Below are 13,669 nucleotides of genomic sequence, written 5' to 3'. Positions count from 1 at the left end.
TTACTGGTTTCAAAAAGAACTCAGATCCTCTCTGGGTTTGAGGTTCACAACTATAAAGACTCAATCAACTTAGATGTTAAATGATTTTGGAATTTAGTCACTGGGCCAATATTGCCTGAGGGCTCCTGTCTGAATCTCAAAGACAGAAACAGAGAATCCCACTGGAGCATTGTTTCTCATCAGAACAAATTCTCCAGATTTTTTTCAAGATCCTCAGACTCTAATGTATGGGGCCAAGGGAAGGTACAGCAAGTGTTGAGCAATTTAATGCACCAGACAAATGATCCCCTAGAAAGGCCATGCAGTTACTATCTGTGGAACAGTTGCTCTTGTCTGCAGTTTCTCTCAGGAGCCACTTCATTTCTTCCCTAAGAAGAGCTGTGGGATTCTTTCTGTGACCCTTTAGCAATTGGGTTTTACATCTATTCGGGCATGCATATAGATGTGATTGGTCAAGACAATGAATTCTGTTTAGGCTGTATAACTTTGATGAATAGACACAATACTAGGCTATTTTGCAGTACTCAGACTAACATAGGATCTTAGTCACAAAGACAGTCTTTTACACAGACAGCAAACTTTGAACATCATAGCAGATTCAAAGCAGTTTTTTGACATCTGGAGGCAAATATTAGGATTCCCCTAGAGACAAAAAAAGTAGTCATTTTCTTGGGTGTTCTTTGTTGTTGATTAAAGGTCAGAGCTTGAAGAATCTTTAGTCTGTATGTCTTCCCTACCACTCAAGGTCAAACTAATTCATAGTTTTGTTAAGTCTTAAGTTTAAATGCTACTTTCTGTCCAGGAGCCCTTACTAACTTAGAGCTAAAAACATGGGTCAGTGTGACATTGCTGACCTAAGAGAAACTACATGGCTTTTTATGGGGTGTGAGAATGGGCTGGGCCCTGGAAATGTAACAATGTTGTCTAGAGTTTAGGCTGTGAGAGCAGCATTGAGGAGCAGCAGTGGCAGCATGGAGACAGACAGGGATGATTGTGTCAAGCTATGTAAGAGCTGCTGCAGAATGTGCGTGAAGAAAGTGTGTGCTGAGTGAGAGATGAAGCATGGAAGAAGTGTGAGAGAGTGAATGAGTGATACTGAGTGAATGAAGAGAATCGAATAATGTAAAAGTGTATGCGTATGTGTGTGTGTGTGTGTGTGAACAAATGTGTGAGAGAGAGCTGGGTGAATGAACTGCTACTATATATAGGAGCTGTGCCTAGGAACTGTGTAAAGTGCTGAATTGTGTGAGAGAGTTAAGTGAGATATTTAGCTGTGATTGTATTTGTAACTGTGTGGCTGCAAGGAAAATGAAGCTGTTTAGAAAAGAGATGTAGAAGAGATATGTATATAAAAGAAAGATGTATAGCCATGTGAAAAGAGATGTAACTGAATGTTGAAATAAGTAACTGTGCAGGAGAGAGATCTTTGTATGTAAAGAGAGATATGTTGTTGTATGTTGTGAAGGTAGTTGTGTAGAGAAGATTTTCAGACAATATTTTTAAGAAGAAATAATAAAGTTACCACCAGAAAAGCATGTGCTACTTCGTTTTTTCTTAGGTTACCTGCAGAAAGTTTGTTTCCTTATTTTCCCCTCAGATGAAAAAGTCTAGCCAACACTAAACTGTAGATTCTTTACATAACCTAATGCTGTTTTTTTAAAGAAAACTGATGAATTTGGGGGAATTTCAAGGTCCCAAAGGAAATACACCCTTCTTTGGTCACTCTCTGCACCTGCTCCTGGGCTGGCCCTGAGTTCCTGTGATCTGTGTGCCTCCTGCTGTAAATGAGCTCCAAAGTTTTTCCTGAGCACAATTAAGGGAATGTTGTGTGCCTGACTGTGATGAACCTCAGTGTGCTCATCACAGTAATATTTGGCTGTCACTCCAATAACACAGAAGTCAACCTTGAGGACAACTTTTCTTTAGATGTGTTTCTGGAGGTGAATATGAGGTTGCCCTTACCACACAGTAAGGCATACTTGAGCTCTAGATGAGGGGATCAACACTGAGTTTACTGTACAGTAGTCAGAAATAGAATTATCTAATTGATCAGAGAAACAGAAGACAGAAAGATGAAATGCAGTAATGGAGAGAATTTCATAAAAAGTCCAAGCCTATCACTTCTTACATTTATATGTTCAGTTCTCAAGAAGAGGAAAGGGGCTTGAACAACTCAGAGTTCTTGCTGGTGACAAAGCCTGGATCCCCTTTTACTTAGTTCCATATGAATTACTGATACTTTTCCTGTCAAGGGTCCACCCTAACCTCAGTATGAAGGAAAAGTTTATCTGAGGTTCATGAGCTTAGCCAGCAGCTGATCATGGTAACCATAGAGAATCGCTCTTGCTCACAATGACATGATCTACATTTTCTTCAGGTGAGATATGATTGATATACTTGTCTTTACAAAGGCAATCACAAAAGGATGTTTTTTATTTTTAGAGACACGATCAATTCCTGAAGTCTATAATTGTAAAGAGGATACACAGAAAGCCATCAGATGGATAGGGTGCCCATATAAGAAAGAAAATTCATGCATGCCCCTAATTTTTTATCTTTTAAATACATTTTTATTGATATTTATTGATCTCTACATTTTTCTCTGCTCCTTTCCCTTCCTCTTCCCTCCCCACCAATCTTCCCCAAAGGTCCCCATGCTCCCAGTTTACTCATGAGATCTTTTTTTTCGAATTTCTACTTCCTATGTAAATTAAATCTATGTAAGTCTCTCTTAGTGTCCACATTGTTGTCTAGGTTCTCTGGGATTGTGGCTTGTAGGCAGGCTTTCTTTGCTTTATGTTCAAAAACCACCTATGAGTGAGTACATGTGATAATTGTCTTTCTGTGTCTGTGTTACCTCACTCAAAATGTTTTCGACCTCCATCTATTTTCCTGCAAAATTCAGGCTGTCATTTTTTTCTGCTGTGTAGTACTCCATTGTGTAAATGTACCACATTTTTCTTATCCCTTTTTGGTCAAGGGGCATTTAGATTGTTTCTAGGTTCTGGCCATGGCAAACAAAGCTGCTATGAACATAGTTGAGCACATGCCCTTGTGGCGTGATTGAGCATCCTTTGGATATATACCCCAAAGTGGCATTACTGGTTCTTGAGGAAGGTTGTTTCCTAATTTTCTGAGAAATCACCACACTAACATCCAAAGGGGTTGTACCAGTTTGCATTCCCACCAGCAATGCAGAAGTGTTCCCATTTCCCCACAATCTCCTCAACATAAGTTGTCATCAGTGTTTTTGATATTGGTCATTTTTACAGGTGTAACATGGAATCTCAGAGTTGTTTTGATTTGCAGTTCTCTGATGACTAAGGATGTTGAACATTTCCTTAAGTATCTTTCAGCCATTTTAAATTCCTCTGTTGATAGTTCTTTGTTTAGGTCTGTACTCCATTTCTTATTGGATTATATGACTTTTTGGTGTCCAATTTCTTGAGTTCTTTGTATATTTTGGTGTTCAGGCCTTTGTCTGATGTGGGGTTAGTTAAGAGCTTTTCCCATTCTGTATGCTGTCTTTTTGTCTTGTTGATCCTGTCCCTTGCTTTGCAGAAGAATTTCTGCTACAGAGGTTCCCATTTATTAATTGTTTTTCTCAGTGTCTGGACTGCTGGGGTTATGTTAAGGAAGTGGTTCCCGGTTCCAATGTGTTCTAGTGTATTTTACACTTTTTCTTCTATAAGGTTCAGTGTGGCAGGCTTTATTTTGAGGCCTTTGATTCATAAGGATTTGAGTTTTGTGCATGATGATAGATATAGGTCTATTTTCTTTCTTCTTCATGTTGATATCCAGTTATGCCAGCACCACTTGTTAAATATGCTATCTTTTTTTCCATTTGATATTTTTTGCTTCTTTATAAAAGATCAGCTGTTCAAAGATGTGTGGCTTGATATTCGGGTCTTGATATTCGGGTCTTCTATTAAGTTCCATTTGTCGTCCTGTCTGTTATTATGCCAATACCAGACTGTTTTCAGTACTGTAGCTCTGTAGTAGAGTTTGAAGTCAGGGATTGTGATGCCTCCAGAAGTTCTTTTCTTTTACAGGATTTTTTTTTTTTTTTTTTTTTTTTTTTTTTGCTTTCCTGTATGAAATTGAGTACTGCTCTCGAATTTTGCTTGGGTTTTGATGGGCATTTTATTAAATCTATAGATTGCTTTTATTTTACTATGTTAATTCTGCCTACCCAAGAGCATGTTATATCTTTCCCTTTTCTGGTGTCTTATTCAATTTTTTTTTCTTCAAAGATTTAAAGATTTTGTTATAGAAGTCTTCCACTTATTTGGTTGGAGTTACTCCGAGATATGTTATGCTATCTGTGGCTATTGTGATGGGTGTTGATTCTCTGATTTCTTCCCCAGTCAATTTATCATCTGTGTACAGGTGGGCTCCTGATTTTTTTGAGTTAAACTGCTGGAAGTGTTCTTGAGATGTAGAATGGTAAAATATTTGGGATCACTTGTGTAAACTATCATATTATCAGCAAACAGTGAGAGTTTGACTTCTTTTTTTCCAATTTGTATCCCCTTGATCTTTTTTTCGTGTCTTATTGCTCTATCTAGGACCTCAAGAACTATATTGAATAGTTGAGGAGGGAGTGTGCAACCTTGTCTTGTTCTTTATTTCAGTGGAATTGCTGGGAGTTTCTCTCCATTTAATTTGATGTTGTCTGTTGGCTTCCTGTATATGGCCTTAATTATGGTTAGGTATGTTCCTTGTATCCCTGCTCTCTCTGAGACCTTTATCATGAAGGTATATTCTTTTCTGTGTAAATGTAATATTCTATAGATATCTGTTAAGTCCATTTGAGTCATAACTTCTGTTATTTCTCTTATTTCTCTGTTCATTTTTTGTCTGATTGACCTGTCCAGTGGTGAGAGGGGAATGTTGAAGTCTCCCACTATTAGTGTGTGGGGTTTATTATATGATTTAAGCTTTAGAAGTTTTCTTTGTCATATGAGGGTGCCACAAGGAAATGCGCTCAATACAGGCTGAACTACAGCAATGTGTGTTGAGCTGGGCGAAGGTTTCCTTAAAATACATACACACATTATGTCTAGCATTCTCAGTCACACTTTGCTGTGTTTATATTTTCATAATTTTCTGTTAGGGCTCACTTTAACTACTTAGAATTCTCAGCAGTTTTTTCTTTCACTGTGCTATAATTGATGCTTTTCAACATTGCTGAAGGGCCTGAGACCCATTTGCACTATTCATAACACTCTTTGCAAAGAGGATCGTATCTAGAATATAGTTCTGATCTTCTCTCTCTTATTCATTTAAAGATTGATACAGCATGATATCCTCAGTGGTCATATACTTCAGGTGCAGGACCAAATGTTTGGATATGTTTTTAGAGAGCTGTACAATTTCCTTCAACAAAAGGTACAAACAAGATCTGCAGGTGATTCATCTCAGAAAATTCATGAATTTCATGAATCAGCATCATCAAGGAGAAGAAAGTCATTTTCTGTATCAAATAGTGATATCTTGAGCCTTCTCAACTGAAGAATGATGATCCAATTCATGGTACATCACTCACTTTCCATTGTTTCATTACAGAGTAAAGAATTGCACATTATTGCACAGGAGAGTGAGGACACTGATATAAGTGAGCAAATAGTGAGGCATCTCAGGACTGGGTGACTCCTAGAGCTGAAACAATTCTGAACTTAGTAGTGAAAAAGGCCTGAGTTTCCAAGAATAGATAATGAGTGACATAGAGAAAATGAAAATGAGCAAACATAAAAAGAGTCTGAATCTTAGAGATCTGAACTGGACCATGATCTTGTCCTGATGATGTCATGTAAGGCAATGAGAAATAAGTGGATGGAAACTGAATTATAATCTTTGATGTTAATTACAAAGATTTGTTTGACTGTGATTGTTCTTGAGTATGTTTGTAAGGGAACTTTTTAAAATGACTCTGCCCATGTTATGATAAAACATCTGAACAGTAAAACAGTTAGAAATTGTCATAGATTCTACCAGTTTATTAGAGATGGAATCAACAGTGCAATAGGAAACTAACCAGAAATTGTTAGAAACTATCCAACCAGCTTTTTTTCATTCATGCCAGAAACATTAATAAAATATTTAGTCTAGCCGGGTGGTGGTGGTGCAGGCCTTTAATCCCAGCACTTGGGAGGCAGAGGCAGGCGGATCTCTGAGTTCAAGGCCAGCCTGGGCTACAAGAACTAGTTCCAAGACAGGCTCTAGAAACTACAGGGAAACCCTGTTTCGAAAAAACCAAAAAAAAAATATTTAGTCTATACATAATATACTCATTTATTGAAAAATTCAATACACAATTTTGAGGGGGATTCTAGTGTTTTTCATTTAAATTTTCTTTATTGAAAAAATGTTTTAAGCAATACACTTTGACCATACTTATTCTTATTCCCAACTGTTTCTAGATCTTCCTCACCTCTCTTCTAACTGAATTGCACAGCCTTTCTTTCTTTCAATCTTTCAAAAACAACCCCATCTCTCTTTGTCACTCTAAATCTCTATCTCTCTCTCACACACACAAATTCCCAACAACACAATAATCATAAACAAAAATATATAAACAAAAGATCAGCAAGACAAGAAAATGTGCAAATAAATTTATGCAGTTAAAAAGATCTTCAAAAATACCACTGTGTGGTTTATTGGTGTTAGTATAGACCTAATGGGAAGTGTGTTTAATTCAGCCAGTGAAATTCCTCTGAAGTGCACTAATTTTTCTTTACATGTTCATACCAATTGCAGATAGTTTCTTCATTAGGATTGGGAGTCCTGTTTGTTTCCCCTTTTGGGAGTAGAATTCCATGTTGTTTCAACATGTGCAAGCCCGCTATCTACTTCCACAGTGTAGTGAGTTCATATGTGCATCAATCCTATTGTGTCTGGAAGAGACTGTTTCCTTCAATTCTTTCAACACCTCTGGCTCTTAGAGTCTTTACAGCTCTTCTTCTACATCAGTCCCTGAGTCCTGAGGAGAACGTTTGATTAAGACAACATATTTATAAATGAGTGGTCCAATATGACTCATGTTCTATAGACTGCCCATTTGAGATTCTCTATGTTATTTCCCATATTCTGAAAGAAGAAGCTACACTAATGATACTTGTATGAAGCACAGATTAATATGCATATACAGGCATGTCATTGGGAATTATTTTATTGTTCCACTCCTTAGCATGTTGGCCCTCAACTTTCCTTTTGCTACAATGTTTTAATATAGTCCCGTATGTTGTAGTGACCTTCTAAACATGAAATTATTTTGTTGTTATTATGTAACTCTAATTTTCCAGTATGAATCAATGTAAATATTTGACTTGCTAGGTACCTGATACATGAAGCCTCTGAAAGAGTTCTTTGACCCCTATGAAAAGGTTGTTCAATTTCCAAAGAGGTCATACCCTTCATGTGGAAAATCATGGATTTAGCATAATATTGGTTTTCTGATAAGCAACTTCAGTACAAGTTCTAGAATCTTCTAGTACTTTCAAGCATGGTTTACATTCATGGAGTTGTCTTTAAATCAAATCAAAGAATGGCTGATTAATCCCCCAATATTTATGCCACTCATGAATACACAAGCATATCTAACAGGCAGATCACCATTGTGGGTCACAGATTGTTGTTAGGTTTATTATTACACTTTTCCTCTGAGAACCTGCCAAGTACCTTCTACTGCTATGGAGTCAGTAGATGAGACCACCAGTAAGATACCAACTCAAATTCTCCATGTTCAATGATATATATAAATGTTGTCCTTAGCAATAGGGTTTTACCATCAGTTTGTGAAGAGCAACCTATATCCTTGGCAGGAGCATGAATTATCTTGTGATTTACATGAAGCCACTTTGGCCAATGATTAAATTTATGAATGTTTGTCTAGGAATGCCAGTCTTTCAAATACCCAGTAGTTTACTGAAAGTTGCAATGATTTGGAATCTGCACTTTGAGGGATTTGAGGCCAAAGACTGAGTGCAAAAAATTTTCTAAACCACCTGGGTTAGGAAAAAGAAACCCTTAGTACTTAAAAAACTGATGAAGACCAGCTACAGGAAAGTTAACACTTACCAGGGTAGGGACATGAAGATTAGAAAAGTTAGTAATAAGTATAAATTCATGCATGAAAATAATAAAATAGATGCATAGGATAGTATCAGGAGGGAGTTCCAGTGAATACTGAAATTTGCCTGTATTTAATTTTTCATGCACTTTTATACCCCAATACAATGAGGGGAAGAAGACAAAAAAAACTGCTTTAACATGATACAAAAGACAAATGGAACAGTTATTTGTTTCAAACTATTACATCAAGTCATTAGCACTCTGTTGTTTAGGCAGGGAACACCCTAGATGAATATCTTTTTTTTTTTTTTTTGGTTTTTTGAGACAGGGTTTCCCTCTAGTTTCTAGAGCCTGTCCTGGAACTAGCTCTTGTAGACCAGGCTGGCCTCGAACTCAGAGATCCACCTGCCTCTGCATCCTGAGTGCTGGGATTAATGGTGTGTGCCACCACCACCCGGCAAGAAAGCATGGGAAAACACAACACACATGGGACACAGAACCACACAGACCTGGGATTCAAACTCGGGACCTCGCACACTAAAGTGCCGTGCGCTTAACAGCCTGAGCTATCACCCAACTTCCTCCAAGTCTCCTTTAGGAAGTCATTCGAGGTGAAAATTCCTATTTCAAAATGAGGAGCCAAGGTATGATTGAAAATCCTGATCATTGTTCAGGGTGGAGTGGATCTACTTATATGGACCATCTTAATGTCAAAAGGACCAAGTAACCACACCCTAGGCCAGGATGTGCAGTTGCACTTGTCAACAACATTGGACAAGCAAGAACTCTCTGACTTTCAGACAATGTGGAACTAGGTTCACATTTTTGGGCCTCCACAACAATCTTAGCAACAGATTCACATTTCTGAATAATTTTTAAAAGGGAGGTCATTTGTGTAATCCAGGGCTCTGAAAAAATTGTATAAAGGAATCCACAGAGGCTAGCAGGAAAACTATGTCCATTCCAAAACACCTTAATTGTAGGAAGAAGGCATAGAGCTGAGAAGAAGCCTGGACTATTGCACAGCTGTCAGCAGAGGCTGTATCAATGTTCTCTCTGTGAACAGTAGTATGTAGCAGTATCTGCAGCATACACACTGGTGATCCTGAGGAATACTCAGTTGTTGGTGTCCTTGGAGACTGTGAGCTGGCTTTTCAGGGGTGTATTTTAGAACTCAGTATCATCCCACCAAATGATTGCAAGCCACTCCAAACCCTTTCCTTAGGGCTTATGGATCCAGCCCACACCTATAGCCAGAGTGCTCAGTGAAAACCCAGAGAGAGAACAGGTCAGTATGAGATCCTGAGAGAGCTGCAACAGCCCAGGGCAAGATTCCTTCAGCATAAGCTGGGACGGGACATCTGTGGAGAAATGAAATCAGAAGATAAGGTTGGAATAGGTGATGGTATAGAAGTCTGCCCGTTAGTGAGCTTTGGCAATCACATGCAGGGCAAATCAGCAGCAGGAATGAAGAAGGAAATCTGTCCATGGCTGCACACCAGTGAGTACCCAGACCCAGCTTTGTTTTTTTTAACCCAGAGTTGGGTGAATCCAGGAGAGATTTGCATTTATTGCCAGGTGCTGACTGTGATTAAGTACTGAAGTATTAGGACTCAAGGTGAGTCAGTCTGTGAGGAGAGGCACAGAAGACCTCTCTAGAGTTTACCTTTTACCCCACATGGTGAAGCCAGGTATTCAGTATATAACAGATCTGATGAGTACTGTGTGAATGCATCAGAGAAGAGTAGGTGCTTTTGCAGACTGGCAATTATGCAGTCTATAATTGCATGGAAGAGAGTGATATTTCATTGACTACTAATTTGTTAATTTCCTGCCTCATGTATTAGAGATTTCTATTTATTCAATATAAGTAGCTTCATCTTTATACTGCCCTCTAATTCTTTAAAAACAGCACCAACAGAAAACATAAACTGTAGGCAAGGACATGATTAGTTAGCTCATCTCTCTCAGACCTCAAACATCCTGAAGGAGGACCAGAAATACAGAAGACACTGTAAGTCACCACACAGGGTCTAGGATTTCATTCACTGGTACTGTGATGTTAAAAATCAATGTAATATCTTTTCTTGCCACTATGGATGTTTTAAAGTTAAGAAAGACAAAGATTTGCCTAACTTTGAACATCTTTCACATTGACTTTGTGATATAAACATGACTGAAATTATAAAATAATACTTGAGTAAACTGAATTCTTTAAAGAAATCTATGTCAAAAATGATCAACTCATTTTTAAGAATAAAATATCTTTTTATTTAAATGTTTAAAGTATAAAGACATCAAGATGTGTCTAAACCATGAGTTTGCACTTACCACAAAGTTATAGTAACACCGTATAAAGAAACAAAACCCTCAATGCTGAGAACCAGCTGAAGCATTAAATCCTCATGGAAGGGTGGGCAATGAGACCTACACCTACATTTGGTTCATTTTCCAGGACATTTATTTAAACTTTTCATTTATGATTTAATTCCATATATTGAAATAGGGCTGTATCTGACATTATCTCCATGAAATTCAAAGATCATCATAAATGTCCCCATCAAAGGCAGGGTGTAGAATGGTTCCACAAGAAAAGAAAATGATCCAGGAATGGATGATAACAGGAGCAAAGAGGCTCTTTCCAATTTTTGTCTATTATCTGTAGAGTAGCAGCGAACATGATTGAGTGATTGTCTCTAGTAAGATGTAGAGTCATTTGGGTATATGTTCCAGAGTGGTATAGCTGGATGCTGGGGTAGGTCTATCTCAATCTTCCTCTGGAGTACTCACACTGATTCCACACTGGCTGTACAGAGTGGGGCTATTAGGTGTTTAAGTTTACAGTATAAGGGGTGTGGGCACTTCAAAATGGCTTGCAGCATGTACCAGACAACTGCTAGAATCAAGGTCTTATAGTCACTTGACTTATCCCTACATTGTCGAGTCTTGTTCAATTCAAAAGACAGAATCGGGAGATTCCCTTGCCAGCTGATCATTAATGCTTTCCTGTTGGTAGAGACAGAAGAGTGCTTTAAAAAGACAGTATTTTAAATTCAACAGAGGTTTAAATGTCTCTCCCATAGAATTGGCCAATGTGATTCCTACCTACCACAACATATGAAGATTGTCATAGGTATTCAGTACATAGCATTCATATTTCAAGGGGATTTATGTTGGTTACAGGAACATGCTAAACTATCCCTCTATACTAAAGAGTTTTCTTACTGAATCAACCCCTTGAGATTATCAAGTACCACAGGAGTTACTGCTGCTTGTTATTGGCTCAGGTATCCAAAACCAATCACTCTATAGAACAAGAGTGACTTCAACATATCCAGAGAAACATGAAGGATGATGATGTGTCAGAGAAGATCTGTGTCTGTAAAAGCCTGAGACTGTAGGTCAGGGTACTGGTCCTGGAAAAGGCATTAAACTTAAGATCAGATTATTATGAATATCCTCAAACCTATTTATAACTGACATGTATACACACTGGGTAAATTAATCATTTCTATGAAAAGAAATTTAATAATATTTTTGTCACTAATAGATTTACACTTATGTGGTAGTACATTATGATATAAATATCTCTTCCATTCTGAGAAACAGAAATCCTGCTGCACAACACAGGTAGAATTAAGAAGCGCGGCAGGTCTGAGGATTCCAGCAAGGGAGAGCTGGCTCCTTCAGATTGTGCTTCAAGGTTCGCTGTGTGATACTCCACCATGCCCTGACCCTACCTTTGCTCTTGTGTCCCTGCAGCGTCCCAGGGCTGCCAGGAATCCCTGATTCAGTGCTGTGGAGTTCCATCTGGACGGGTGATTGTGGGCTATCCTGGGGCGACCTGCCATGGAAGAGAGCACAGCCCCCCTCCCCAGCTCCTGGTCCAGGGTGTCTTTGTTACACACCTCCCTGCCTCTCCCAAGCCTTCTCTAGTGTATTCAAGGTCTGGGCTTAGAAACAGTGTTCTGTTCCTGCACCAAGGAAATCCACCCAAAGGGGTGAGAGACTGCCCTCCAGGCAGGTCTGAGGATTCCAGCAAGGGAGAGAGGGCTCCTTCAGATTGTGCTGCAAGGTTCACTGTGTGATGCTCCACCCCTCCCTGCCCCAACCTTTGAACTTTTATCCCTGGGCTACCAGGAATCCCTGATTCGGTGCTGTGGAGTTCCATCCAGTCACGGATAGCTCCTGCTCCTGCACTGAGGAGATCCACCCAGATTCAGTCACAGCAAAGATTGGACCAAGACACCAAGTCACTCCTGGCTCCATTTGAAGGAAGAGATGGGCAGGCGCTAATGCAAGAACACCTCCAGCAACCTGAAAGGCAACGTGATGACACCAGAATCCAGGCATCGGGAAACAACAAGAATTGAACACCCTACTCCAGAAGAAATAGAAGAAATCGACCTTAAACAGTACTTTATGAAAATAATAGAGGACCTTAAACAGGAGGTAAAAAACTGCTATAAAGAAATGGAGATGACAAACAAAAAGGTAGATGAAATAAATAAATCTCTCAAAGATACCCAAGAAAATGAAGAAAAACAAGAAAAAGCAATCAAACAGGTAAGGGAAACAGTTCAAGACTTGAAAAATGAAATGGAGTTAATGAAGAAAACACAATCTGAGGGAAGACTGGAAATGGAAATTCTGCAAAAACGAACAGAAACTACAGAGACAAGTATTACCAACAGAATTCAAGAGATGGAAGAAAGAATCTTAGACTCTGAAGATACTATAGAGGAAATAAACTCACAGATTAAAGAACAAAACAAATCCAACGAATTCTTAACACAAAACATCAAGGAAATCTGGGACACCATGAAAAGACCAAACCTAAGAATAATTGAGGTAGAAGAAAGACAAGAATTACAACACAATGGCCCAGAAAACATATTCAACAAAATTAGAGAAGAAAATTTCGCCAACCTAAAGTAGGATATTCCTATGAAGGTACAAGAAGCCTACAGAACACCAAGTAGACTGGATCAAAAGAAAGCATCCCCATGCCATATAATAATCAAAACATAAAACATACAGAATAAAGAACAGATATTAAGAGCTGCAAAGGAAAAAGGTCAAGTAACATATAAAGGGAAAGCTATCAGAATTACACCTGACTTCTCAATGGAAACTATGAAAGCCAGAAGGTCTTGGATAGATGTGCTACAGACACTAAGGGAACATGGATGCAAGCCCAGACTACTATACCCAGCAAAGCCTGCATTCACCATCAATGGAGAAAACAAGATATTCTAAGACAAAAACAGATTTAAACAATACGAAGCTACAAATCCAGCTTTGCAGAAAGTAATAGAAGGAAAATCACAAACCAAGGAGTAAAACAATGCCCACAATAACTCAGACATCAAGTGACACTTCAGCAGCACAACTAGAAGAAGGGAAACACACAAACTCTACTACAAAAAAAATGTCTGGAGTAAAAAATAACACTGTTCATTAATATCACTTAATATCAATGGACTCAATTCACCTATAAAAAGGCACAGGCTAAGAGATTGGATACAAAAACAAGATCCAATATTCTGCTGTTTACAGGAAACACACCTCAACCATAAAGACAGATAGCTACTCA

This window comes from Arvicola amphibius, chromosome 7 (genome assembly GCF_903992535.2).
Source record: "Arvicola amphibius chromosome 7, mArvAmp1.2, whole genome shotgun sequence".
In the NCBI taxonomy this organism is placed as follows: Eukaryota; Metazoa; Chordata; class Mammalia; order Rodentia; family Cricetidae; genus Arvicola; species Arvicola amphibius.
Note: the sequence above shows the minus strand (reverse complement) of the source record.